Source organism: Camellia sinensis, chromosome 1 (genome assembly GCF_055761805.1).
Source record: "Camellia sinensis isolate YWXY chromosome 1, ASM5576180v1, whole genome shotgun sequence".
Classification (NCBI taxonomy): domain Eukaryota; kingdom Viridiplantae; phylum Streptophyta; class Magnoliopsida; order Ericales; family Theaceae; genus Camellia; species Camellia sinensis.
The window spans coordinates 173,663,106-173,689,288 of record NC_138961.1 but is presented as its reverse complement, the minus strand read 5'-3'; positions in this window follow the sequence as shown (position 1 = coordinate 173,689,288).

Here is a 26,183-nt window from a genome sequence, read left to right as displayed (position 1 = left end):
AATATACTGGCCTTTGGCCCATTTATCTTCCATTTGTCAAACTGGCCTTTGGCCCATTCAGATTTTCATATCAAACTGGCCTTTGGCCCATTTAACTTTCATTCATGTCAAATTGGCCTCTGGCCCATTCATTCATGTCAAACTGACCTCTGGCCCATTCATTTATTCATATCAAACATTTGTCCGTAATTCAAACTAGCAAACTTATAAGGCTTATAAGGAGATAAGCAATTGGACAAATGACAACTTCAAAATATAGATATTACTCACAGTGATCGGTTGGTTGGTTTGCCCTAGAGCTCGACCCTACACATTCCATGAACACAAAAGGGTCACAAACAATTCGATCCGTTTTAAATTCACATTTTCCTCTTTAGGCTTCATTCTTATCTCTTTAACTCAATTACAATGCTCAATGCATGCCTAAGAGTACTTAGAAGTGAAAGAGAACAGAAAACGAAACACATGATGTCTTTTCAAAATTTCAAAAAGCAGGGTCCCCGCTCGAGCGTGGACTTCCCCGCTCAAGCGGACCCTTGAGGCCTGCAAAAGTACTGGATGCATCAAAATTACGCTCGATCGCGAACTCTGGCGCTCGAGCGGAAGGCCTCTCTACATAGCTCCCTGCTCGAGCGTAAACTTACCCCCTCGAGCGGAAACCATGTCTGCAGAAAATTTGGGAATACGAATTTCACGCTCGAGCGGCGGTTTCCCCGCTCGAGCGGACATCAAAATTCTGGAAAATCCAGAACATGTTCTTGAGCTTCAATTTGATGTTCAAAGGTTCCAAACGCATGATTTTGGCTCAAACTTCACATATATATATATATATTCTAACATGATATAAACACCAAATTACAACACATTGAAGCTCAATTTCACAATTTAATCACATGCATGCCTCAAATTAAGCCAAACTCATCACCAACACATCAAATTCAAACATGCAAAGCTCACACCTCCATGATCTACACTTGCATGTGAGAGATATTCATTATTCTCAATTTACTTGGTGAAGAGATGATCAAATACATAGATTTCAAACAAGATTCATCATGGATTACACAATTTATGCTTAAACATGGAAATTTATAGCAATTTCCTATATGCATGCCTCTAATGACTTCAAATACAACAAAATCAACTCAATTTCCTCATAATCAATTTAATCCATGTTCTTGACCATTATTCAAACTTGAATTCACAATTTACAACATTAAACTCTTGAATTCACTTACCTAGGAGCTTAATTCTTTCAATCTATAGCAAATTCTTGAGTTTGATCCTCCAATTCTTCACAAACTTGAGCCAAACACAATTCTTCTTCTCTCACCCTCTCTAGTCGACCCTCTCTCTACTCTTAGAGTCAAAAATCAACCAAAATAAACTAGAGAGGGAATTTGAGGGTGTAGTGCCCCATTACAACAAATCCCACTAATTTCAATATAATAATAATAAAGTAATTGGGCACTAATTCATCAATTAAATCAATTAATTCTGATCTGAATCAATTTCAAATTAAATTTCACCGTAGGCTCTAAAAATTACGCTAATCACAATGGCGCAATCAATTTCGGGTTCTGTGGCCGATAAGGCATTCAATTTAATTTCCAAAGCAGATAATCAAACAGATATTTCTACGGTGAACAGATAGAAATTCAAAACCACATATTTTCACATAATGGCTCACAAAATCATATTAAACACATAATCATGCTCATATTAAGGACCAATTAACATATTACGAAATAGGGATATCACACTTTCATTCGATCTCTCAATTTTAATACTTTTTCTGTACTACATACTTCTATTTTTATGTTATAATGGGGAAAATTTACAAGTTCTAAACAAGTTGTTTTTGAGTTTTAATTACAAGTGGTGAAAACTATAGAATTTTACAATTTCATTTTTTTTTTTGGTGCTGAAATGAATCATTCTTTAGAACGGTAAAATTTTATAGTTTCATAACTTTTTTTAGAATGGTAAAATTATGCAATTTCATAACATGTTTTTCAGTTTGATTAATAAGGATAAATATTTAATAGAATCATATTTTGAAATTGTAACGTTTTACAGTTTCAAAGCTTGCATTTCAGTTTGATCAATATTGAAAATTATTTGCTTAAACCCTACAAAAATTGAAAATAACATATGTTTTATTTTTTTGTATTTATTTATTTATTTTTTCCATTGTTGTTGTTTGTTGTTCTTCGGTTTATTTTTTCTTCTTTCAGTTTATCAATATTTAGCACATTTTACTATATTTTTTCACTTTAATTTATCAATTTGTTCTTCTTTTTTTCTAACAATATTCTAGACGTTCCGGTGAGTCTTCGGCGATATTCTTGACGTTCAGCGAACACTCTAGACATTCCGACAACTTCCGGTGACATTCAAAATAGTTCGGCAATACTCCAGCGAATTTCCAATGATATTCCGACGACTTCTCAGTGATGTTGAATATTTCGGCGAGTTTCTGACGACTGTCTGACGGAAGTCCGGTAGTAGTAGGATGTAGTAGCGTCTTTAATTTTTTTTTTAAATTATAAAAAAAATGAGTTTTTTTTTTTTATAATAATTAAAAATATATAGGATTAGATGAATTTTTTAGGATTAGATGAATTTTAAATTTTATTTATGAAACTTATCAGTAAATTCCCCAATATTTTTTCAAATCTTAAAATTATCTAGTTGAACTAGTCAAGTTGAGTGGACCAGTAGGCCCACGGTCACCCTTGATTAGTGTTACATAATAAGCCCAACACAAATATATGAAGCACAAAAGGTTATAATTAATGTAGTTTATCTGTTCTGTCAATTAGTCTTTCCTAATTTTAATTACATCCATTTAATCTTTAAATATTTTATATTGTGTCAATTAAATAATTCACTTTCCTTGGAAAATGGTTCCAGCTATAAAAAATATATATAAATAAATAAGTAGCCTGAAATAGAGTTTGTTCTTAAATCAGGACAATTCGTGAATTCATAAATTTGAAAAATATCCTTAATATTAAAATAAATAAAAAAATGTAAAGCATGATGTAACCTACATTTGTGGTATCCTAAATATATTCACAGGAGGTAACTCACCATACTGGATATGTACATTTTAATACTTTTCTGCAATTTATTCCTTTGTATGTTGATTTAAAAAATAAATAAATAAAACTTATTTTTGTATGGCAAGTGCATCAAATTAAAATCAAATAAATAAATATTCTTGCACCGTCATTAGAATGTTTCGTTAGGCAAGTGCCTTCAAAGTAAATTTGATAAAAATGACATTCCTATACCAAAAGGAATTTGAAAACGAACTTTGTTATGAGATCATTTACATAATTTTTTGGGGCAGCCAAAGTGGCTTAGGAATGATTTTCATCGACCCCACCATTGCCGCCTACCACCCATTATTTACTGCGCAAGTAATACAATATCCTTCACTAGCCACTGCTCTTGCCGATTAACTTTTAAACTGCGTTTGATTCATAAATTTAGAAAGATATTTGATAAAAATAAAAAATAAAAAATATATAAAATATAATTATATTTTATTTATATTTCACATATATTTTTTATTTTTAAACTTTTTTTTTAAATTTATAAACTAAACACAACCTTAACTTTCCTATTGGAAAATACTCAATTTTTTTTATTAAGTTTTTTTGTTTTTTAATTTTAAAGTCTAGTTTAAGAGGCTTAAAAAGTAAAATAAAATATCCAAAAAAGTATTCTTTTTTTTTTTTTGTCTTTAATGATTTTTTTTTTTCAAAATTTGAAGTATCTTCTAGTCTAGCAAGATTTAAAAGTGAAAAAATAGTTTAACAATATAAATAAAAAAATCATTTAAGACAACAAAAATCTTTTAAAAAAAATTTCTAAAAAAATAATTGTCAAACCCACAAGAAGTTTAAGATTTTAGTGCAATAAGTTATAAAGTTCATTATCTAAAAAAAAAATAACAAAAAACAAAAAAACAAAAAAAGAAGTTATAAAGTGTATTTGAATTATGATATCTGGCTAAAAGACCCACATAAAAGGCTAATAATGAGAATCTATTGTTATTATGGGCTCATACTCATTCACTTTATTTTTCGATGCACCAAAAAAAAAAAACTTCACTTTTACATTATTAGAACTCGCAGTTTAATGAATACCGCTCTCTCATTTTGAATTACATGTTTAAAATTATTGGGATTTTGACAATTACATTGCTGTAAAACCCATATAGGAGGCTTATAATTACAGGCTACTGTTATTTTCTCATCTATTAGCTCAATTAAAATCACCCAAACCTCATGCTTAATTAAATGCTAAGGTAGGAAAGAATAATATGACGGAGTACGGAGAAATCTACAGTGTACATTCCTACAAAAGTTATATATTGTAAGAAATTTATATTTTTTTTATGGTAAAAACTATAAATAATTGTGATAAAATTATGAACAATGCACCTCGTAAGAAAATTACAATTTTTTTATAGTGAAAGATGTAAATATTTCTCATGTATAATGCCACTTTGTGGTCTTATGCCACGTTTGATTGGTATATTATTTTTTATGAGATTAGATATAAGAGGATTATTAATATGATTGTGAGGGATAAATTATACCATAGGATTAGATGGAATGAAGGATTGAATATATGATAGGATTATGGATATGATTTATGGGGGTATAAGTTATACCATGGGATAAATGATTTTGGATTGAAAAAATGAGGTATCATATTTGGTTAAAATAAAATAAAAAGATATAATTATTTTTTACCATTTGGATGAATAAAAAATAATCCGAAAGGGCTGGACTAATAATCCCCCTATTTTCCTTTATTTAATTCTCCATACGAGTACTAAATTTATTCAAAATTTAGTATCATACTGTGGGGATATATTTTCTGAATACCAACACGTGGCATGGTGACGCCGACGTGTCGGCCGAGGTGCCACATGTCGTCACAGTTAAGCCGAGATGATCTCGGAGTTGCCGAGGTTATCCCCGAAGATATCGGAATCCGAGATAAGCAGATAAGGGACAAGAGTCCTAAGACAAAGAGGGGACTTAACCAAGATAAAACTCTTAAGGAAGTTTATCTTTATCTCTTAAAGAGTTCAGAGTAAACACTAAATTGGAGTTCATAGAAGTCATACTTCTAGTAGGACTTGGATTGAGTATATTATAAAAGAGAGGCACCCCCGTGGGTCTAAGGTATGCAATTTATGTTTTGAGTATTAAGTTTTACACTTAATTATCTTTGAGAAATATACTGACTTGATCGTCGGAGTGCCCCGGGGTGGAAGAACCACCGCCGGAGCCTTTTCTTTCTGTTTCAGGTTGCTGAAGCCATCTATTCTGCCTGTGCTCCCCAGTTGATCACTAAGCAGGCAGTGTGGTCAGATTTTTACCCACACAATTTGGCGCCGTCTGTGGGAACGAAGGAAGAATAGATGGCCAGTAACGGACAGCAGGTAAATATTGGGGATGACGCTCCCGCTGGGAGTGGCAGACCAATTGACCTTGACATTGAAGGAGACAACCACAATACAGAAGTCCGTGACCAGGGTCACAGAGAGAAAGACGACATCCAGGAGGGGGACACAGCAAAAAGGACAGACCAAGGAAAGTATTACAATGAAGATAACCTCCAGGTATGGAGGGACAGATGCCTACGGAAGGATGAGGAAGTAAAAGAATTGGCGAACAAGTTGGCAGACCTTCAGTCAGTCGTCAACTTCATGATGCAGAATAATGTTATGCAGCCACCATACCCGCTACAAGATACGCCGATGCCAGCAACCAACGCCCAGAAGAGCAGAAGAAAAACCATCCCCAACGTCCCCCAGCATACCAGGAGCGGAAGGCATTCTCACCGGCCTTCCAGGGAAGTTGGACGAGAAGAGCCGAGGCAAGAGGAGTCCCAAAGGACGCACCACACGAAGAATCCAGAGCCCAAAGAACATCGGCATGTTCAAAGGCAAGCACTCTGCTTTGACACAACCCATGGAGAAAGATCCAAACGGGCCCACCACGAGGACGAAAGCAGTGTACCAAAAAGACTAAAATCCATAGACAGCCGAGCTCCAGGAAGAAGCAAAGAAGACCTGAGGGACTACCTCAAAAGAAGGCAGCAGAATGTTGAAGCCGAGGTAAATTCCCCGGTAAAGCCGAAGACAGCCTTCTCGGTGGAACTGGACAAATTCGAACCACCAAAGAGATTCAGCATGCCAAGGTTCCAAATTTATGATGGCAAGTCAGATCCAAACTTTCATGTTGGACTATACTTGAATTCAATGGCGTTATATAGCGGAAACGAGCCGTTGCTCTGCAAAGTATTCCCCTCATCCTTTAGGGAAATTGCATCTGATTAGTTCCATAAATTACCAAAGGGAAACATAAAGACATAGGAAGGCCTGGCCGAGATGTTTGTAGCCAGGTTCGTGACCAACAAGCTGCAACCCCTGAGGGTTGATGCTTTGATGGCTCTAAGAATCACCAAGGAAGAAGGCCTTAGGGCCTATGCGAAGAGGTACTACGAGGTGTTCAACCGAATACCCGAATGCAACCAAGAGGTAGCGGTCGTGTCTTTCAAGAACGGCCTGAAAGATGACTGCCCGCTACGGAAGTCTTTGGCAAAAACATTACCAAAAAGCATGGAAGAACTCATGGCAAGGATCGAGAAGTATGCCAGAGCCGAAGAAGATACATCGGGAAACAAAGAGATAAAGCAAGAAAAGGGAAACGGCTCGCCGAAGCGAAGCCGAAGCAACACTGGGCCGACCAAACAAGAAACAGAGTTGAGAAATAAACAGGCGGTAACAACGGTATTCCGGATCCCAATCCATAAAGTCTTAGATCGGATTCGAAATCAACCTTATTTCAGGGCTCCGGCAAGAGCACCAGGGAAATTCATGGGAAGGAACGTTGGTAGACGTTGTGCCTACCACAATGAAGAAGGGCACCCAACTCAAGGTTGCAGAGCTTTAAAAGCACACTTGGAAGACCTGGTAAGACAAGGCCTTCTGAGGGACCTGGTCGATGAGGCCAGGACAAGGGAAGAACAGGAAAGGTTGCCTCAAGCACCAGCAGCACCCCCTCCCCCAGCACAGCTACCACAAGCAGGAGGACCGAGGGTGGTTAATGTGATCCACTCAAGGGTCAATGAAAACGAAGTCAGAGGAGAGACCCAGAGGGTAAGACATTTACAGCATATCCACCAAGTCGGGAAGAAGAGACATCGGCCAGAAGAATGCCAAGGGCCGATAATAGCCTTTACTGAAGCCGACCTGGAATTGGTACAACATCCGCATAATGATGCCTTGGTAGTATCCCTCCAGGTTGGGGAGCGCCAAGTGAAACGCATCCTAATAGATCAAGGCAGCTCCTGTGACATCATGTATGTCAGATGTTACAAAGAGCTGGGCCTTCACCCTGATGACTTAGAACAATCCAGCGGCCCGATGGTCGGCTTTAATGGAACGCCGACATGGCCACTGGGCGCAACAAGCTTGGAGGTACAAGCTGGCACTAAGAAGATCCAGACAGAATTTCTGGTAATTGACACGCCCTCACCATACAACATCATCCTGGGAAGGCCGTGGCTGCATGCAATGGGGGCAGTTCCCTCAACATTGTATCAACTACTACGGTTTCCAACAGAGCATGGGATTGAAGAAGTCAGAGGGGATCAACTGCAAGTAAAAAATTGCTCCATGACAGCAATGAAATCCACCTGTAGTGTACGGGAGCCAAGGAAAGCAGAAGTTGAAGATGAGGACATGGAGGTCCTAGAAGACGTCGGGAAGGAACCAGCCGAAAAGAGCGAAGAAGAACTAAAAAAAGTTTTCGTCCAAGAGGACGACGAAGAGCGTTTCTTTCTTCTCGGCTCAGGCTTAGCTAGAGAAGAAGAGAAAGAACTGGAAGATTTCTTAAGGGCAAACATAGAGGTATTCGCCTGGACACCTTATGAAATGCCAGGCATTGACCCCGAGGTCACTTGCCACAAACTGAATGTCGACAGATCGGCAAAACCTGTGATTCAACGAGCCAGAAGACCGACGTTGAATCACGTCGAAGCAGTAGAAGAAGAGGTAGACAGACTCCTGGAGGCCAGGGCCATCCGAGAAGTTCAGTACCCAACATGGCTGTCCAACACAGTAGTAGTAAAAAAGAAGAATGGCAAATAGAGGGTTTGTGTAGACTTTACCAGCCTTAACAAAGCTTGCCCCAAAGACAGCTTTCCTCTGCCCAAAATCGACCAGCTGGTAGACGCCACTTCAGGACATGAAAGGATGAGTTTTTTGGATGCATACAGAGGGTACCACCAGATTGCCATGTACCCTCCAGACGAGGAGAAGACTGCGCTTATCACCCCTAAAGGCCTGTACTGCTACAAGGTAATGCCTTTTGGGTTGAAAAACGCAGGGGCAACCTATCAGAGGTTAGTAACAAAGATGTTTAAGCACCTGATTGGCAAAACAGTAGAAGTCTACATCGACGACATGGTCGTGAAGACCAAGGAATCAAAGGGTCATCTTGCCGACCTAAAAGAGGTCTTTGACATACTCAAAAAATATCGACTCCGACTCAACGCCTCAAAGTGCGCCTTTGGAGTTGGATCAGGTAAATTTTTAGGATATCTGGTAACAAGAAAGGGCATTGAGGCCAGCCCAGACCAAATCAAGGCCATCCTGGACTTACAGAGCCCGACATCGGCAAAGCAAGTTCAAGTGCTTACTGGAAGGGCCACAGCCCTAAACAGATTCATCAGCAGAAGCTCAGATAAGTGCAGACCCTTCTTCAACCTGGTAAAAAAAGCCACGGACTTCCTATGGACAGAAGAATGTGAAGCCGCCTTAACCGACCTAAAAAAGTACTTGACCACAACCCCGGTTCTTTCCAACCCAGTACCAGGGGAGGAACTATTTTTGTACTTAGCAGTCTCAGAACACGCAGTCAGTGCAGTTTTGGCCGACGCGGAAACAAGATACCTACCACTGGAAAAATTAATGCTAGCCTTAGTAATGGCTTCAAAAAGTTGAGCCATTACTTTCAGGCACACAAAATTGTGGTCCTAACAGAGCACCCACTGAAGTCCTTGTTGCAACAAGGAGACTTAACAGGAAGGATAACAAAATGGGCAGTAACGCTGGGCCAGTTTAACCTGGAGTTTAGGCCGAGAACAGCAATAAAGGGCCAAGTTTTGGCCGACTTCGTCGCAGAACTCACACCTAAAGCCATCGCACATCGGGCTCCGTCGAGCCAAGATGAGCATTGTCCCAACAAGCAAAAAGAATCCCAGCCAAAGACAACAAAGCAAGAGAAAGAGAAGCTCAGACCCTGCAGCATCTACATCGGCGATTCATTCAGACTATTCGTCGATGGAAGTTCAAACCGCCAGGGAGCAGGGGCAGGAGTACTGCTGATATCTCCAGATGGAGAAATAGTAGAACAGTCCATCCGTTTAGGGTTCAAAGCATCCAACAATGAAGCAGAATATGAAGCATTAATTGCAGGGCTAAAACTGGCAGCAGCAGCAGAGGCAAATGAGGTAATTGTTTTTTGTGATTCACAACTCATTGTTAACCAGTCAACAGGAGAATTTGCAGCCAGAGACGAAAGAATGTCGGCATATGCAAAGGAAGTCATCCGACTGGCAGCCCTATTTCAAAACTGCAGATTACACCAAGTTAGCCGAGATGACAACACCCACGCCGACGCGTTGGCTAACCTGGCCAGTTCAATTCAAACTGGAAGAACAAGGACAATCATGATCGATTACATGTCGGCCCCGAGCATAGATAAGCAGAGCACCGAACAAGCAGCAATGTGCGTAGACTTGGGACCAAGCTGGATGGATGCAATCATTGCATTCCTAAAAGAGGGGAAGCTGCCAGAAAACCATAAGGAAGCACATAAAATCAGACTGAAGTCGGCCAGATTCAGCCTTACAGCAGAAGGCCATCTCTACAGAAGGTCCTTCACTGGACCGCTTTTAAGGTGCGTACACCCTTTGCAGGTTGAAGATTTTCTTTACGAAATTCATGAAGGAATTTGTGGAAGCCATGCTGGGGGCAGATCATTAGCCCACAGGGCCATTACCCAGGGGTATTGGTGGCCCTACATGCAAAAGGATGCCGAAGCCTATGTGAAGAAGTGTGAACAATGCCAAAGGTTTGCACCTTTGATACATCAGCCAACTGCTGACCTAAACCCAGTATCCAGCCCTTGGCCGTTTGCCCAATGGGGCATGGATCTGGTTGGACAACTTCCCCAGGCAACTGGACAGAGAAAATACTTACTGGTAGCAACAGACTACTTTACAAAATGGATAGAGGCAGAACCTCTTGCCAAAATCCGAGATGTGGACGTCAAGAATTTTATATGGAGAAACATTATCACCTGATTTGGGATTCCAAGAGCAATAGTTGCCGACAACGGAACACAGTTTGACAGCAAACTCAATAAGAACTTTTGTGCAAAATTCAAGATCAAGAATTATTTCTCAACACCAAGTTTTCCCCAAAGCAATGGGCAAGCAGAGGCATCCAACAAAATAATACTGGATGGAATAAAGAAAAGGCTGCAGGCAGCAAAAGGAAAATGGGTAGACGAATTGCCCAATGTACTTTGGGCATATCGGACTACGCCGAGAAGATCAACAGGAGAATCCCCCTTTGCCATGGCTTATGGCACAGAAACAGTCATCCCATTGGAGATTGGCATCCCAGGAATCAGAACCCAGGGAGTAGAGAATGGCACCAATGACGTACTCTTAGCCCGAGATCTGGATTTATTGGAAGAACGAAGAGAGAAAGCTGCAATTCAGCTTGCAGTATACCAGCAACAGCTTGCCAGAGCCTACAACAAGAAGGTCAATCCAAGAGATTTTCAAGTCGGCGACCTAGTCTTGAGAAAAGTCGTCGGGAACAAGAAGGACCCCAGGGAAGGCAAGCTTGGCCCAAACTGGGAAGGACCCTACAGAATTACATTAGTATTAGGCAATGGAGCTTATCGGCTTGAGGACAATGAGGGCAAAGCACTACCCAGACCTTGGAATACTTGTAATTTGAAATTTTTCTATCATTAGATGTACATCATATTTTGGCCGATATCATCAATAAAGACTTTTCAGAATTCTTTCAACACACATGATTGAGAAAGTTATATTTATTGAAGACACAATTAATGTGAACCCAAGTCAAACTCAGGTTCACATTGGGGGCAAAGAAAAAGCAGAGATTATTCCTTAATTCACTTGTTGAAATTTGTAGTAATTTACAAGTTGGAATTAAGCTGATTCCTTATTTTCACTTGTTGAAATTTGTAGCAATTTACAAAGTTGAAGTTAAGCCGAGATTATTCCTTAATTCACTTGTTGAAATTTGTAGCAATTTACAAGTTGGAATTAAGCTGATTCCTTATCTTCACTTGTTGAAATTTGTAGCAATTTACAAGTTGAAGTTAAGCCGAGATTATTCCTTAATTCATTTGTTGAAATTTGTAGCAATTTACAAGTTGGAATTAAGCTGATTCCTTATCTTCACTTGTTGAAATTTGTAGCAATTTACAAGTTGAAGTTAAGCCGAGGTTATTGCTTAAGTTCTCATAGCAATATGTGGGTTGCTTAAACCTAAGGAAGATGCTTAACACTTGTTGAAATTTTTAGCAATTTACAAGTTTATGTTAAGCCGACATATAGCCAGCAGCCAAGGTATACAGAAACTTACAAGTTGAAGTAAAGGCTAAGTATATTGTTTAAACACTTGTTGAAATTTATTTAAAACTTAGAAAAGTGTACAGTATATGTTAACACTTGTTGAAATTCGTAGCAATTTACAAGATCGCAGGTCAGTATTTTGCCGAAGTAAAAGTTTTGTAGTTATACCCGAGGTATGTAACCCCGCGAAGATTGCACAAAGGATGCAACATGAAGAAGCATACAAGAAATTCCAAGTATAGAACTATGCAAAAGCAATCAACAGAACATCACAAGATTAAAAAGCATCTATTGAAAGAGCAGTTGCAGTTACATATTGAAAAAGTTATGTCGACCATAAGAAGGAGTTTTACATTATCCAGAAAATTAAAAGAAAGTACAGAGTACAAAGTACAAAAGGCATTTTAAATCAAGACTCTTCAGTATTAGCAGCTACAGGGACTGGGACCTCGGACGATTCTGGTGGTACCTCGTCGGCCACTTTTTCCGCTTGTATCTCGGCATCAATCTCTGCGATTGTTGTCTCAACACTTCTTTCTATCAAGAGAAGATCGGACGATAGCTGCCCAGTGACAATTTCCTTGGTTGCCCCCTCAACCTCATCACCTCCTCATCCAAGGTTAAGTCCATAACCTGCTCTGCAGGAGGAGGGGACTTGGCTTCGACGGCATCCTTGGGTTTTCTCACCAAGGCTTCTTCATTGGTTTCCTTATCTTCATCCTCGGCATCAGCCTCAGACTCTGATTCGTCTACAGGTGAAGGTGGAGGAAATGGTAAAGGAATAGCGTCGGCCTGGCGCAATGGCGAGTCAGCAGGAAGATCAAGCTTCTTTATCAGGGACATCCAACCAAGGGAAAATCCCCTGTTGCATGCCTGCCTGACTTGAAGTTTGTAGTCCTCTGCGACGTCGGCCATGCCCTGGGCATAGGCCTTTTCGTCGGCCTCTTTGACTTCGGCCTCTTTGGTGGCCAGAGCTTGCTGAAGTTCTTTCTCCGCCTGGGCCTTCTTAGCCTCAGCATCTCTTTTCTCGGCCTCAGTAACTTTTTTCACGGCCTCAGCGGATTCGGCCTTCTCAAGAGCTAAAGTTTGGGCCTTAGTAGCCGCCTCGGCCTGATCTTCCAATTTTTTCATCCTTGATTCAAGAGATTTGATCTCTTTCTTCATGGAAGATGCTTCCCTCTTCATATCAACCAACCTTTGCCGATTTTCAAAGGATTGCATTGAAAATGAATGGGCGTGTTGGATGGCCTGAAGAAAAAACAGAAGTATTAGAAAATATTCTCAGTAAAAAACAAGAAGGAAGAATCACAAGTACAAACAGGAATACTTACTTGAACGGAGTGTTGGAGCATAAGAGCGTAATTCTCATACTCACTAAGCTCAGCATTTCGGTTCAAATCCTTCGGAAGAAGAAGAGCAGTGCTGAGGGCAACACCAACGTTAATATCATCGGCACTTTCACTGGCCATGATAGGCCTATCCTCCAGAGTTAGTTCAGGAGCCCATGGGACGTCGGGCTTCTTTGACGCTGAGGTCGTCGCGGACGATGACCTTGGCCTCTTTGATTGTGTAGACCCTGAGGGTTGGCCCTCAGCAGACCTCTTGGTGGAAGCAGAGGTTGATTTTTTGCTTTCTGCCAGCTTAGAAATAGGCAAAGCATCCTTAGCCTCGGCATCTGTAGCCTTGGCCTTGGGCTGAGCCTTTTTAACTCTCTTTGGCTTTGGTGGGAGCGTTGATTGCGTTGGTACAGCTTCGGCGTCAGTTGGAAGGTCGGCAAGAAGATCTTGAACGACAGGCCTTGGACGAACCATCTCGGCAGTCTTTACAAGTCTTCGTCGACGTTTACGTTCTGGAATTGGTATTAAGTAGGGGGCTGAAGTTGATGGAAGATCGGCTGGGTCAGAGGTGGATCCTTGATCTGTTCGGGATGAAGAAGCGGTTACAGTTGTAGCGGTAGGTGGAGAGAGACTCTTTTTCTTCCTTTTTGGGATATCGGGCAAAGTGGATTTATATGTAGGGATAAAGTTTAGTAACAGTGGGGCTTTTCGTTTGTGGACTGGAAGGTCAAGGAGTTTTTTCAGATCTGTTCCTGGGAAGAAGGATTGGCGGAAGTTTTTCGGTGGCTGATGAAGATCTGCAGGACAAAGAAACAAATGTCAGAAACAGAAAGTATTAAAGACTTAAATAAAAACAACTAAGTTTTGGCTCAGGGCTCTTACCCTTGCCCTCTGAAATTGTTCGAGGAAAAGGGTAGAGGTGGACATCTTCGTCTGGGCCAAATTCCCAATTTCCCGACGCAATAACAAAGTCATCTCCAGCCCCCTTGTTGGAGTCTGGAAGGTCGGCTACAATTTTAAACTGGGTGGATCTCGGCTTAAGGTAATAAACGAAGCCCCTATCCTTTAGGTTGAGGGACACATGGTATAGCAGTACTAAAGGTCGGCCAGGGTGATTCTAAGATTCTCCTGCCTAGCTAAAGCTATAATACCGTTAATCACCCTATAGGAGTTGATAGTAAGTTGCATAGGGTTCAGCCTGTAGAAATGAAGAACTTCACGAAAAATGGGGTGAAGTGGAAACTGAAGTCCACATTCGGTAAAAGCTACTATGGGAAAAGGCATTGTATGATCTGTGGGCATGATGGTATCATTATCCCCAGCTAGCTTAAGGTGAACATCGGCTGGGATAGAGAATTCCTGCCTAAAGTATTCAAGTTTTGTTGGGGTATTTATCCTATGCCTCCACATACCCATTATGTCAACTTAAAATGTGTTTCAGAGGATGGGCGTTTTAAGAAGGGTTGCAAGAACCTCGGCAAAGACCTAGGAAAGGGCTGATAAGGCTTGTTTCAGTTTTCCCTAAATTGAAGGTTCTACACACAACTCCCAAGCCAAAGAACTATAAAGATCAAGATCGAAGGCACAGATCTAAACAAGAAAACAAAGGCGACGCTTCAGAATCAAAGAACAAAGGTATGATTTTCAGAAGCAAAAGAAATACAGAAGTAAAAAAAAAAATCAAGAACAGTGGCACAAAAAAGTGGTAAAATAATGCAAGTGTTCAAGATGTAGCCATGATTCAAGATACAAACAGATCCAAGGCTTTGAACAAAAGCGATAATAGCAACAGGCAGATAGAAGCACATAAAGAGAGTTAAGAATAAAAGGGAAGAATCTTACTAGAACAAATGAAGCTGGGGCAATGTTCGCCGAGCTCAGAAATCGGTTGTAACAGCAAAGAAAGCTTCGCAAGAATGGGAGATAAAAGACAGTTCCAGAAGAGAGATCGAAGCAAACGGCAGATTCGAAGAAGGAAAAGCTTTCGGAGAGAGAAAGAGCAAGAAATTAGAATGAAAAAGTAAAGAAAAAATAGAGACAAAGAGGAGTTTTGTTAAAATTTTGAAACGGCGGCAAAATTAGGGCAATTATTATGCCTGGAGCAACGCAGGCGTCAGACGGCGCAGACAAATGACAGACAGCTTTCAGGCGCGTCACAGACACGCTCCAATGAAGACAAAACACGTGAAACGGAACGGTTAGATATGCATGACAGCTCATGCGCGTGGGAAAGTACGTTCGAAACCTTGTTCTCCGTAGAGAACACGTCGGCTGGAAAAGGATTATCTCAGCTAAACAGTTTTTAAGCCATTACTCAGAAAAGAAATGTTGAAATGTCGATATAGGTTCCATCACCTCAGAATGCCGAGGTAATAGAACCTAGGGGGCAGTTGTGGGGATATATTTTCTGAATACCAACACGTGGCATGGTGATGCCGACGTGTCAGCCGAGGTGCCACGTGTCGTCACAGTTAAGCCGAGATGATCTCGGAGTTGCCGAGGTTATCCCCGAAGATATCGGAATCCGAGATAAGCAGATAAGGGACAAGAGTCCTAAGACAAAGAGGGGACTTAACCAAGATAAAACTCTTAAGGAAGTTTATCTTTATCTCTTAAAGAGTTCAGAGTAAACACTAAATTGGAGTTCATAGAAGTCATACTTCTAGTAGGACTTGGATTGAGTATATTATAAAAGAGAGGCACCCCCTTGGGTCTAAGGTATGCAATTTATGTTTTGAGTATTAAGTTTTACACTTGATTATCTTTGAGAAATATACTGACTTGATCGTCGGAGTGCCCCCGGGTGGAAGAACCACCGCCGGAGCCTTTTCTTTCTGTTTCAGGTTGCTGAAGCCATCTATTCTGCCTGTGCTCCCCAGTTGATCACTAAGCAGGCAGTGTGGTCAGATTTTTACCCACACACATACAAAACAAACATTGGATTGGACTATTTGGTGAGACTCACATATACCTCATCTCCAATTTTTTCCTCTTTATCTTATAATCAAACGACTAATAATCCAAGAGATCCCACATGTTTCCTCTACTTTCAATCCCACAATCAAACATGTCTTCCATGGTAAGTCCAATGACTCCTCTCAAACTAAAATTGTATTTGATAATCAGTATAGGTTCAGTATAATTATGAATCCCATGAGATTAAGAGATATCTGGATTAATATTATGATATTAGGTTGGATATCATATAAATTGATCGTGTTTGTTTAGCACAAGACTATTATATCAATATCAATCAAATTATACTTGTTTTGCGCTAGTTAATTGAAATAAATGTATTAAATCTCATAACGCTTTGTTTGATTGGAGGATTTTGGGAGGAATTTAGAAGAAAAAAAAAAAGAAGAAAAAAATGTATGAAATTAGGTGAAATGTAGATATATTTTATTTACATTTCACCTACTTTTTTCATATCCCTTTCTAAATCCCTTCTCAAATCTCCTAATCAAACAATACATAAAAGTCTCCATTATTTAAAAAGTTTTGTTACTTATATATAACAGGATAAAATAGCATTTTCACCACATAATCCTATGGGACTAATACGCCATCCCTCTAGTTATTCCTAATTCTTGCGTTCTCGGGATTAACTTACTGTCATATGAGATTGTTTATCCTATGTGTTTTTTGTTTTTTTATTTTTTATTTTTTCAGCAAAACATAAATTATGTAGAGTCACTAGATTGCTATTCTAATCCCAATCACTGTAGCATTTCTCAAACATCCTGAATGTCAAGTACCGAAAGAAAGTAGCTCGAGTTGGACATTTTATAAAATGAGCAAGGTAAGAATACAAAATATTCTATGAAATACTTAATATAATGTTTGGTATAATTTTTGATAAAATATTTGGAGCTTTTAGTATTTTTGTAATAAAGTTCAGGATAAATTATAAGTACAACAATGCGGTTTTTTAAAAATACAAATTCTCTCACTTCTTACAAATTACAAATATTCTTTTATTAAAATTTGTCTTTCAATTGACCTGATAGAAAAAAAATAAAATTACCCAAATACCTCTAATACCAAAATAACGTTATCATACTATTTTTATTTTCATTCTTACCTAACCTGTCTCAAGATGACCACCCCTACCCCTACATCCATCCTCTACCAAATCACTCTCTTTGCATTACCACAATATTCTCCAATTGACAACACATTAAATATTTGTAAATAATAATAAGGGTAATACTAATCTCAAGAGAGTGTGTGTGATGTAATGGTTTGTTACTTACATCATACGTTTTGTTAGTTTGACTTATGATTAACTAATGAAGAGCATTTATTATATGATTATAAATCTCAAAAGATAAAATGTGATTTTTAAAACGTAAAAAAGAAATCTATATTCTTAATAAATCTTGTAAGATGTATTTATAATTTATTTTAAAATTTATTAATTTTTATAGGATTGCTCTGGTTAAAACATTATCTCACACGTATACAAACAATTTCTTTTTGGTTGTAAGCATGTGCAATCCAAGAGGATAAAAATGAGTTTGTCCCCCAGCAATGCTCACAACTATGTATGTAGAGAAGTCCCATATGGCCTTAGACACCGGGAATGTGCGCCAGCAAGCGAGACAAAAAGAATTGGAGGGTCCATGGGGGGTTCGATCAAGCCCATCCATCATGTCTCCTCATGATTTATAAGAGGTTAATTATAAATATAAAAAATAATCATAATAAAATCGATTTGATCAATTTAGATCAATTGAAATTTTGATTTTCGATTTATTTTTTATAACATAATGTTTGTTTTGATTTTGAAATTTTTTGCTTTAAAATAAACTAAACCAACCAAAATAATTATAATTAAATACTTTTCTGTTTTAATTATTTAAGTATTAGAAGATAAGTGATCAATAATACATATATTGTAATAAAAATTAACAAAAAGGCATTTAGAGCAACTTTTACAATTATTTATTTATTTATTCCCACTTTACAATTCTATAATTTTTTATAAAATCCTTTAAAATATGTTGTGAATTACTCCCTTATACCAATCTAACAAAATCGATAAAATCAAACCATAGTATATGGTCTATTTCGGTTTCTTAATTAACAAAATTGAAATGTTTGGTTTGAAATTAAATTATCTCTCAACCCCAATCGAATTGAACTGTTTACACCTGTAATTACAAATATAAGAGCTGAGAGGATAATTTTTGGTGAAAATGGGACCGAGCTATGAGATGGACTTTATGGCCCAAGGTACGAAGGACTGGGTAAAAAGGCCGAAAATTTACTCCGGCCCAAGAGAGATAAAGTTACTCCGGCCCAAGAATTGTAAAGTTACTCCGGTCCGGAGGCAACTTGGAGTTAGGCCGGTCTCAAAGTTAGTCCGGTCATGACGTATTGTGGTTAGAACGGTCAAAACCTTGCTACTCGGTAGCTCGGTCTAAACATACCATAGTTTCTACATAAAAGAACTGAGATAGGGAGTAGAAAAGAAAGAACCGAACTAAGGATAGTTCGGCCTACTCTGCGGCTCAGCATAGCCAGTGTTATTTCGGTTGTGTGGTAGTTCGGCCATGGTAAAAACCATCTCACTTGGTTTAAGCAGTGAGGGGGGTGTTGGAGGATAAGCATTATCTTCCAGGAGTATGAATCTTAGGAGGACTCTGCATGGAGAAGTAGAAGTCCTACTAGGATTGTGCCACACGAAACCTATAAAAGCTCACAAACATCACCTTGGAGGAGGTAACACACAACTTTGTTTTCTAAATACACAGAGCTTTGCCTATTGTTAAGTTTGCTGACTTAGGCATCGGAGGGGTTTCCGGCACACACCCGCCGGCTAGCTCACGTTTGTGTTTTCAGGTGATAAAGCGACGTCGTACGGAGGAGCACAGACTTAGTCAACAGGATTATACGATAAGGTATATTTCTTTCCCGCACAATTGGCGCCATCTGTGGGAAAGCAGACAAAACAAAACCTCTTGATTAAGCTTCTCCTCTTTTCAAACAATGGCACACATTGAAGAATTGCCGCAGTCCGCCGTTGACGGGCTAACTCCAGATGGGGGCGTAAGCCGTGAAGGATTACCTTCTGTCCCTCCCATGGTGAACTTGGAGTCCCAGCGACATAACCCCAAGAGAGATACTAGGGGAAGACGGACTCACAGCCCCCGTCAATCTCATTCTCAAAGTCCTGACAAGCAAAGGCGGAGGGTTGATCCTCAAGTTCTGGAGGACCGCGTGAAGGAGCAAGATGAATTAATAAGGAAGATGGCGGCGGACATGGAGGCCTTGAAGCGCCAGATGAAGAAAAAAGAAGTGGCAACAGGAGAGGGGCACAAAAACAAGACGCCCCATCGCCACTCAGAAAATCGTAGTAGGAATACCACACCCTCGCAAGGAGAGAGTAGAAGCCTCAGGACAGGCGATACTCAATCCTGGTCTTCCAGAACTCGACACTCCAGGTTTGAGAGGACGAGATCTGAAAGATCATACACAGAAGGAAGCACGTATTGGCCCTCGCATTCGCACCAAACTAGATCTAGACAGACGGAATTACCCAGATCATCCGACTTACGAACCATGCTCGAAGCAAAGGCACGATGCAAGGAGGATGCCAGGACAAGGGATCCACACAGAGTTTCGGCCTTACAGCGGTTGGCTCCTCGGACGCATGGAAGCGTCGAGGTTGGAATGCCAATACCGCGCCCTACCTATGAACCAACAGACAAAGCATTAGCAAGGCTGCAGACTTCGCCGTTTGTTCCGGCGATTGAAAACGCGCCCCTACCATCAGGCTTCCTTCAGCCGAAATTCACTACATATGAAGGAAAGACGGATCCCTACTCACACTTGAGCCACTTTCGCCAGGTCATGGCTGTGTACAGGCGAAACAAGGCCTTAATGTGTATACTCTTCCCGTCAAGCCTTGGCGACCTAGGCTTGACTTGGTTCGAGAAACTTCCAGAGGGCAGCATAGCCTCTTGGGCACAATTGGCAGAAGCGTTCGTAACAAGGTTCCGAACAAACACTAAAACCCCGGTGGAGATCGACCAGCTACTCTCCATCGACATGGGCGATAAAGAGACCCTAAGATCCTACAACAGTCACTACTGGGAGACATTCAATCAGATTGGGGACTGCCCCACCAATCTCGCCATTGCACAATATAAAAGAGGCCTTCCAGTCGGGAACAGACTAAGGGACTCGATCACCATGACGCCACCCCTCACCATGGAAGCCCTGATGGAAAGAGTGCATCAGCACATCAGGGTAGAAGAGGATGACGCACGCGCCAAAGCAAAATCTGGGGCAACCACAGTACCAGAAAAGAAGACCTCAGCAAAGGTCAACACGGTAGATCGAAGTAACAGAAACGGACGTGGCAGACGAGATAACGGAGAAGACCCGGATAAAAGATGGTTAAGAATCCGCATTGCCATAACCACGGTGTTCAAAAAACCGATATATCGGATTCTGAGCGAAATAAGAGATGAGCCTTTCGTCAAGTGGCCAGCCAAGCTAGGAGAAGCCTAGAAGGACTATGACGAAAGATCGCGGTGCACCTTCCACAAAGAAAAGGGGCGCCGAACTGAGAATTGCACACCATTGAGACAGCACCTGGAGGAGTTGGTGGCGGCAGGTCACTTGGACAAATACATTGAAGGAGGGACGCAGCCTGCCCCCCAGGACCATAATAACCCCAATGGAATGCCAATCGACGCCCCACCTCAAGGCATTATCAATGTGATACATGGAGTCTTTGAACTTGAGCGTGTATGCGAGCTCAGGGGATCAATCAAAAAGGTTGAGCACTTTAGAGAGGTGCTAAGTGCCCAACCTGCCATCAAGAAAGGGAAAACAGAGGCAACAAACGTCATATCTTTTTCGGATAAAGACTTAGATCAAATATACTGTCCTCACAATGATGCCCTAGTCGTCATTCTCCGAGTCAAGGATTTTGACGTCAAGCGGATTCTGATTGACCAGGGTAGTTCATGTGAAATCATGTACTACGAGACATTTAAACAATTGAAGCTGCAAGACAAAGACTTGGCGCCTGCCGTATCTCCCCTAATTGGATTCAACTCCATGCCAGAATGGCCCGTCGGTAAGATAATTCTTCTAGTTAAAGCAGGAAGCGTGACGAAACAAGTGGAGTTCTGGGTATTGAAGGTCCCCTTCACTTACAACATCATCTTGGGCAGAACATGGCTGCATGCCATGCGTTCGGTGGCGTCATCCTACCACCAGGTAATGCGGTTCCCCAACGACACCGGTATAATTGAAAAAGTCTATGGAGATTAGATCATGTCAAAGCAATATTTCACCACGGTGAATGGCAGCCGCGCTGCCAAAGGATACGTTCATTCGGTGGAAGAACCTGAAAGCAATGAACTATTCGCGGACGTTGGCAAAGAGGCTGATCAGAAAGCAGTGGAGGACTTGGTGGAGGTAAAAATAGATGAAAAGAACCCGGATAAGTTTTTCTTGCTCGGTTCGTCGTTGTCCTCCGTACGACGTCGCTTTATCACCTGAAAACACAAACGTGAGCTAGCCGGCCGGTGTGTGCCGGAAACCCCTCCGATGCCTAAGTCAGCAAACTTGACAAATAGACAAAGCTCTGTGTATTCAGAAAACAAAGTTGTGTGTTACCTCCTCCAAGGTGATGTTTGTGAGCTTTTATAGGTTTCGTATGGCACAATCCTAGTAGGACTTCTACTTCTCCATGCAGAGTCCTCCTAGGATTCATACTCCTGGAAGATAATGCTTATCCTCCAACACCCCCCTCACTGCTTAAACCAAGTGAGATGGTTTTTACCATGGCCGAACTACCACATGACCGAAATAACACTGGCTATGCTGAGCCACAGAGTAGGCCGAACTATCCTTAGTTCGGTTCTTTCTTTTCTACTCCCTATCTCGGTTCTTTTATGTAGAAACTATGGTATATTTAGACCGAGCTACCGAGTAGCAAGGTTTTGACCGTTCTAACCACAATACGTCATGACCGGACTAACTTTGAGACCGGCCTAACTCCAAGTTGCCTCCGGACCGGAGTAACTTTACAATTCTTGGGCCGGAGTAACTTTTCAGCCTTTTTACCCAGTCCTTCGTACCTTGGGCCATAAAGTCTATCTCATAGCTCGGCCCCATTTTCACCAAAAATTACCCTCTCAATTTACATTAAATAGACCACTTGTCTAATAATAGCTAGAAAGTCAACATTTACTAAACCTAAACCCAACAACTAATAGCTATATGCAAGCCCAACCCCACTATAAAAAATATCAAATTACCCTCTATAAAAATTGAACGCTACTACAAAGTAATATTAAGAGTGATTTATGATTTTAAATCACCCTAAAATAATTATTACAATTTTTTTTTTTTTTTTTTTTTTTTTTTTTTTTTTTTTTTTTTTTTGTATGTGCGCGCGCAGAGAATCATATATCAGCCCATCTTCCTTGAACCCAATATTAATGAAACTGTTGCAACCGAGTCAGCAAAACGATCCACTTAACCTTTTTACGGTTCCTACTTGTAAATTGATTGTAATAAAGAAACTATTTAAATTAAAATTGAGCAAAGTCAACTTAAGGAACTTGAGTTTAATTTGTTGAAAATTGATTTTGAAACTATTCATAGGTGAATGAAAATTTGATTTTGAAATGTACCATTTGAATATGATTGCAATAAAGAAATTATTTAAATTAAAATTGATTTTTTAGTTACACAAATTTGTTATTATTTTATTTATTTGGATCAAAATCAAACCGGATCTAATTCAAAATTTGGACTCGTTTATAAGAACAATCATGTGTGTTCTCTTGCACCTCTTTCTTGGGAGAGTTGTCTTTTTCATTGAAAAGTTATTGTGGCCATTTGAAGAGCCATCAATTCACATATATAAACAAATCCCATATTGCATTCAAAAAACATCAATTTCATTTTGTCTTTCTCTTTCTTTTGCACTTTGTCCATCTTTTGTCAAAACGAGTTCTGCATAGCATTGGTTCACCAGATTCACAAATTGAAATGTTACTTCTGCGAGGTTTTGATCGTTGTATCTTGGGAGATGAACGTCTGATAATCTCATGAGTACAACAAGGTGGGAGGAAATTGTATTAAGGAAATTATATCTAACACAAGTCTCAATCAAATTGATTTTTGTTTTCCTTCTCTAGAATTATACATTATTATGTCCATAAGTTTTCTTAAGTTATTATCTGGTTTAAGTATTTTCAATTTAAGTTTCTATTTCTGTATTAGTTTCAGAATTCAATTTAAAATTTTATTTGTTTCATCCACAATACACATAAGATTGTCTAACATAATCTCCCAATTTAGTGCGGACCTACTTTAAAATTCATGAACTTTAATTAAATTTAGGCCTTGTTTGGGAACCCTCTTTTTTAGTTAAAAAGTCAAAAAAATTAGCCAAAAAGCCAACAACCCATACCAAAAACTAAAAGATTCTCTTTTCTCTCTATTTTTTGCACATCTTTTCATAAAAAGTCAAAAAGTCATCCCAAACATACTAGTTTTTTTTAGCTCATATTTTAGCCAAATAGCCAACAAATTACTAAATTAGCATGTTCCCAAACGAGGCCTTAATTTGAGCTAGGGTAGGAACCCTCGCAAACTAAGTGACTTAAATTCTATTGTTAATGTTTATTATTATACATAATAAGGATTGTTGGATTAAATCATACCTCAATTTTACATCTTTTGATTTTTTGATATATTTCTCTTTAATTTTTTAGAAGTGCAATACATTTGTTTAGAAAGCTACAATACTCGATCCAAAATACTTTTTTGTGTTGAATCTTTTTTGTAATAAAAACTTCTTGAGATAAATTTGGGCGTGAACAAGTTAATTTGTAATTACAGATTGAAAAGGTAGTGCCATATAGTTGCCACCATGGTAATGGCTTTTAGGTCCAATGTGGCTTTCACAAATGCCTTAATCACAAAACCGTGTTTCACTTTGCTAGCATGGATGTCAGCTAGGGTTATCCAGGGATTGGATGAAGCAATAATAGCTTAGATTTCACCCAATTAAAGTTTGATTATAAGTCCAATTATATTTGTGGTACAAATAAAACCCAATTTAAGCGATAAGATTATGATGGAAGGAAAATTCAGTCTATGCCAAACTAAATTAGATTAAAATTATATATACATTGTCAATCGATAAAAGAAGATTACGTTTTACAAATATTAAGACAATTACGTTAAATTGGACAATCAAGAAAGACCCCAATAACGGGGAAAAAAATAATAATAGAAAAGAGATAATCAATCTTTGCCTTTAAAAATGATTGACCCATTGACCTCTCAGTTGTGAGTATACATGAGTTAGAATTATACTTAGAAATAGTAAGTCATCACTTTCCCTCTAACTATCAAAGATTTCTTAGTTTTGGCAGATGAAGGAGCAACATGTGGGAAGAGAGGTGAAACATGTGTTGTGAGTCATTTTGTGGATAAATGTAAGTTGGGATGCAATGTGAAGTTTTCTATCGCAGGTAATGTGAGTCCCTTTAAGCAACTAGCTGTGTATTGAATAACCAGCAGTGTGTTGATAGTGATGTTGATGGACACTTGAACGACATGGCCAAACACAATCCACAGCATTCCCTTACGGCACCTCTATCCTCTTATGTGGTCTTTTTCAATTTTCGTTTAGTTCACCTCTACCACACAATACCCTTAATTTGGTTTATAATTTAAATTGCCTTTTTTAATTAAGCACAAGTTCAAATGTATAGATCATAAGGTAAACTCAATTGCCACTTTAATCATTAAAAAAAAACACTCACCAAATCAGAAAACAATCTTTTTCCTTCTTTCTTTTTTATAATAGCTCTATTTCACTCCACGAATTCTTGAAGCCTGTACATGGCTTTGACAACAAAACCAAGTCTTGCAATATTTTTCAACATAACCAATCTATACTCTATGCACAGAAATTTCAACAGAAGCAATTCTTATTCTATTACGAAATCCACTCTAATTATTATAGATGTAGTTGGCTATGTTGTTGATTTTTCCTAAACCTTCACTATTTTAAAACGGAGAAATTTCTCTGTTGGATGAAATTTTTGCACTAGACAAATTTCACTTTTAGAAACTCGTGCTGTAGTGGTGTTGAAGGTTGTGGGGGTGTTTAGTTTTCAATTGAAATTTCACCTTTTAAGAGAAAAAAAAAAAATTTTATTTGAAAATAGTAAATTTCTTACATGATAAATTTTCAATTCTATCATTTTGGAGGTTTCAATTTGAATTTTTTGCCCTTAGTTTTGCAATATTTATCTTCAGTTTAAAGTTTCACAGTGTTGGTAGTAGTAAACATAATGAGATTTTGTCAATTTATGCTTTTTAAAACTTTATATTCATCATTGGTTTTGTTTAATAAATATCAATGAGAGAATTTCAAAAAAAATTAATTTTACGAAAATCGAGATGTAGATTAAAAAAAGAAACAAAGAAAAAGTGCTGTATTTTGAAGTTTTGAAACATAAATTTGTATATATGTTCCCTGATCTCAAGCGCTAATAGTATGTTTTTGTCTCATAAAATGCAGCATATTATGGCAAGACTTGAGTTACAAATTATATTGTGTCCTTATACTACTAGTAAGGACTAATTAGGAGAGAGCTCAAAAAACATATAAATAAATACACAATAGTTGTGGACTGGTCGAATTGGTTTACAATATCACCAGCAATATTGAACCTTAATGTGATTGTAGACATGATGCAAATTTGAAGCAAGATTGACGGACCTAATTGTGACCTGCTCAATTAAAAAATATTGTTGTAACTGGGGTAGCATATTTTGGTAATCTCTTCTTCTTTATTCTATCTTCTTTTTTAATGTTGAAAAATAAGCATTGTTAGTAAGAAAAATAGTAAACCTAATTGCTTAATTATGTTTTTGTCTTCACCTTCTAGTTAAAGAAATGATTGCACCTTACATATGTTCTGTCCTTTTCTTTCTTTCTTTCCTTTTTTTTTTTTTTTTTTTTTTTTTTTTTTTTTTTTTTTTTTACAATTGATCATTCATTATTCATGGTAATTTATACTCAAAATTAGATTAAACAAACAAAAATGACACATTGATAGTCTTGCGGTATTA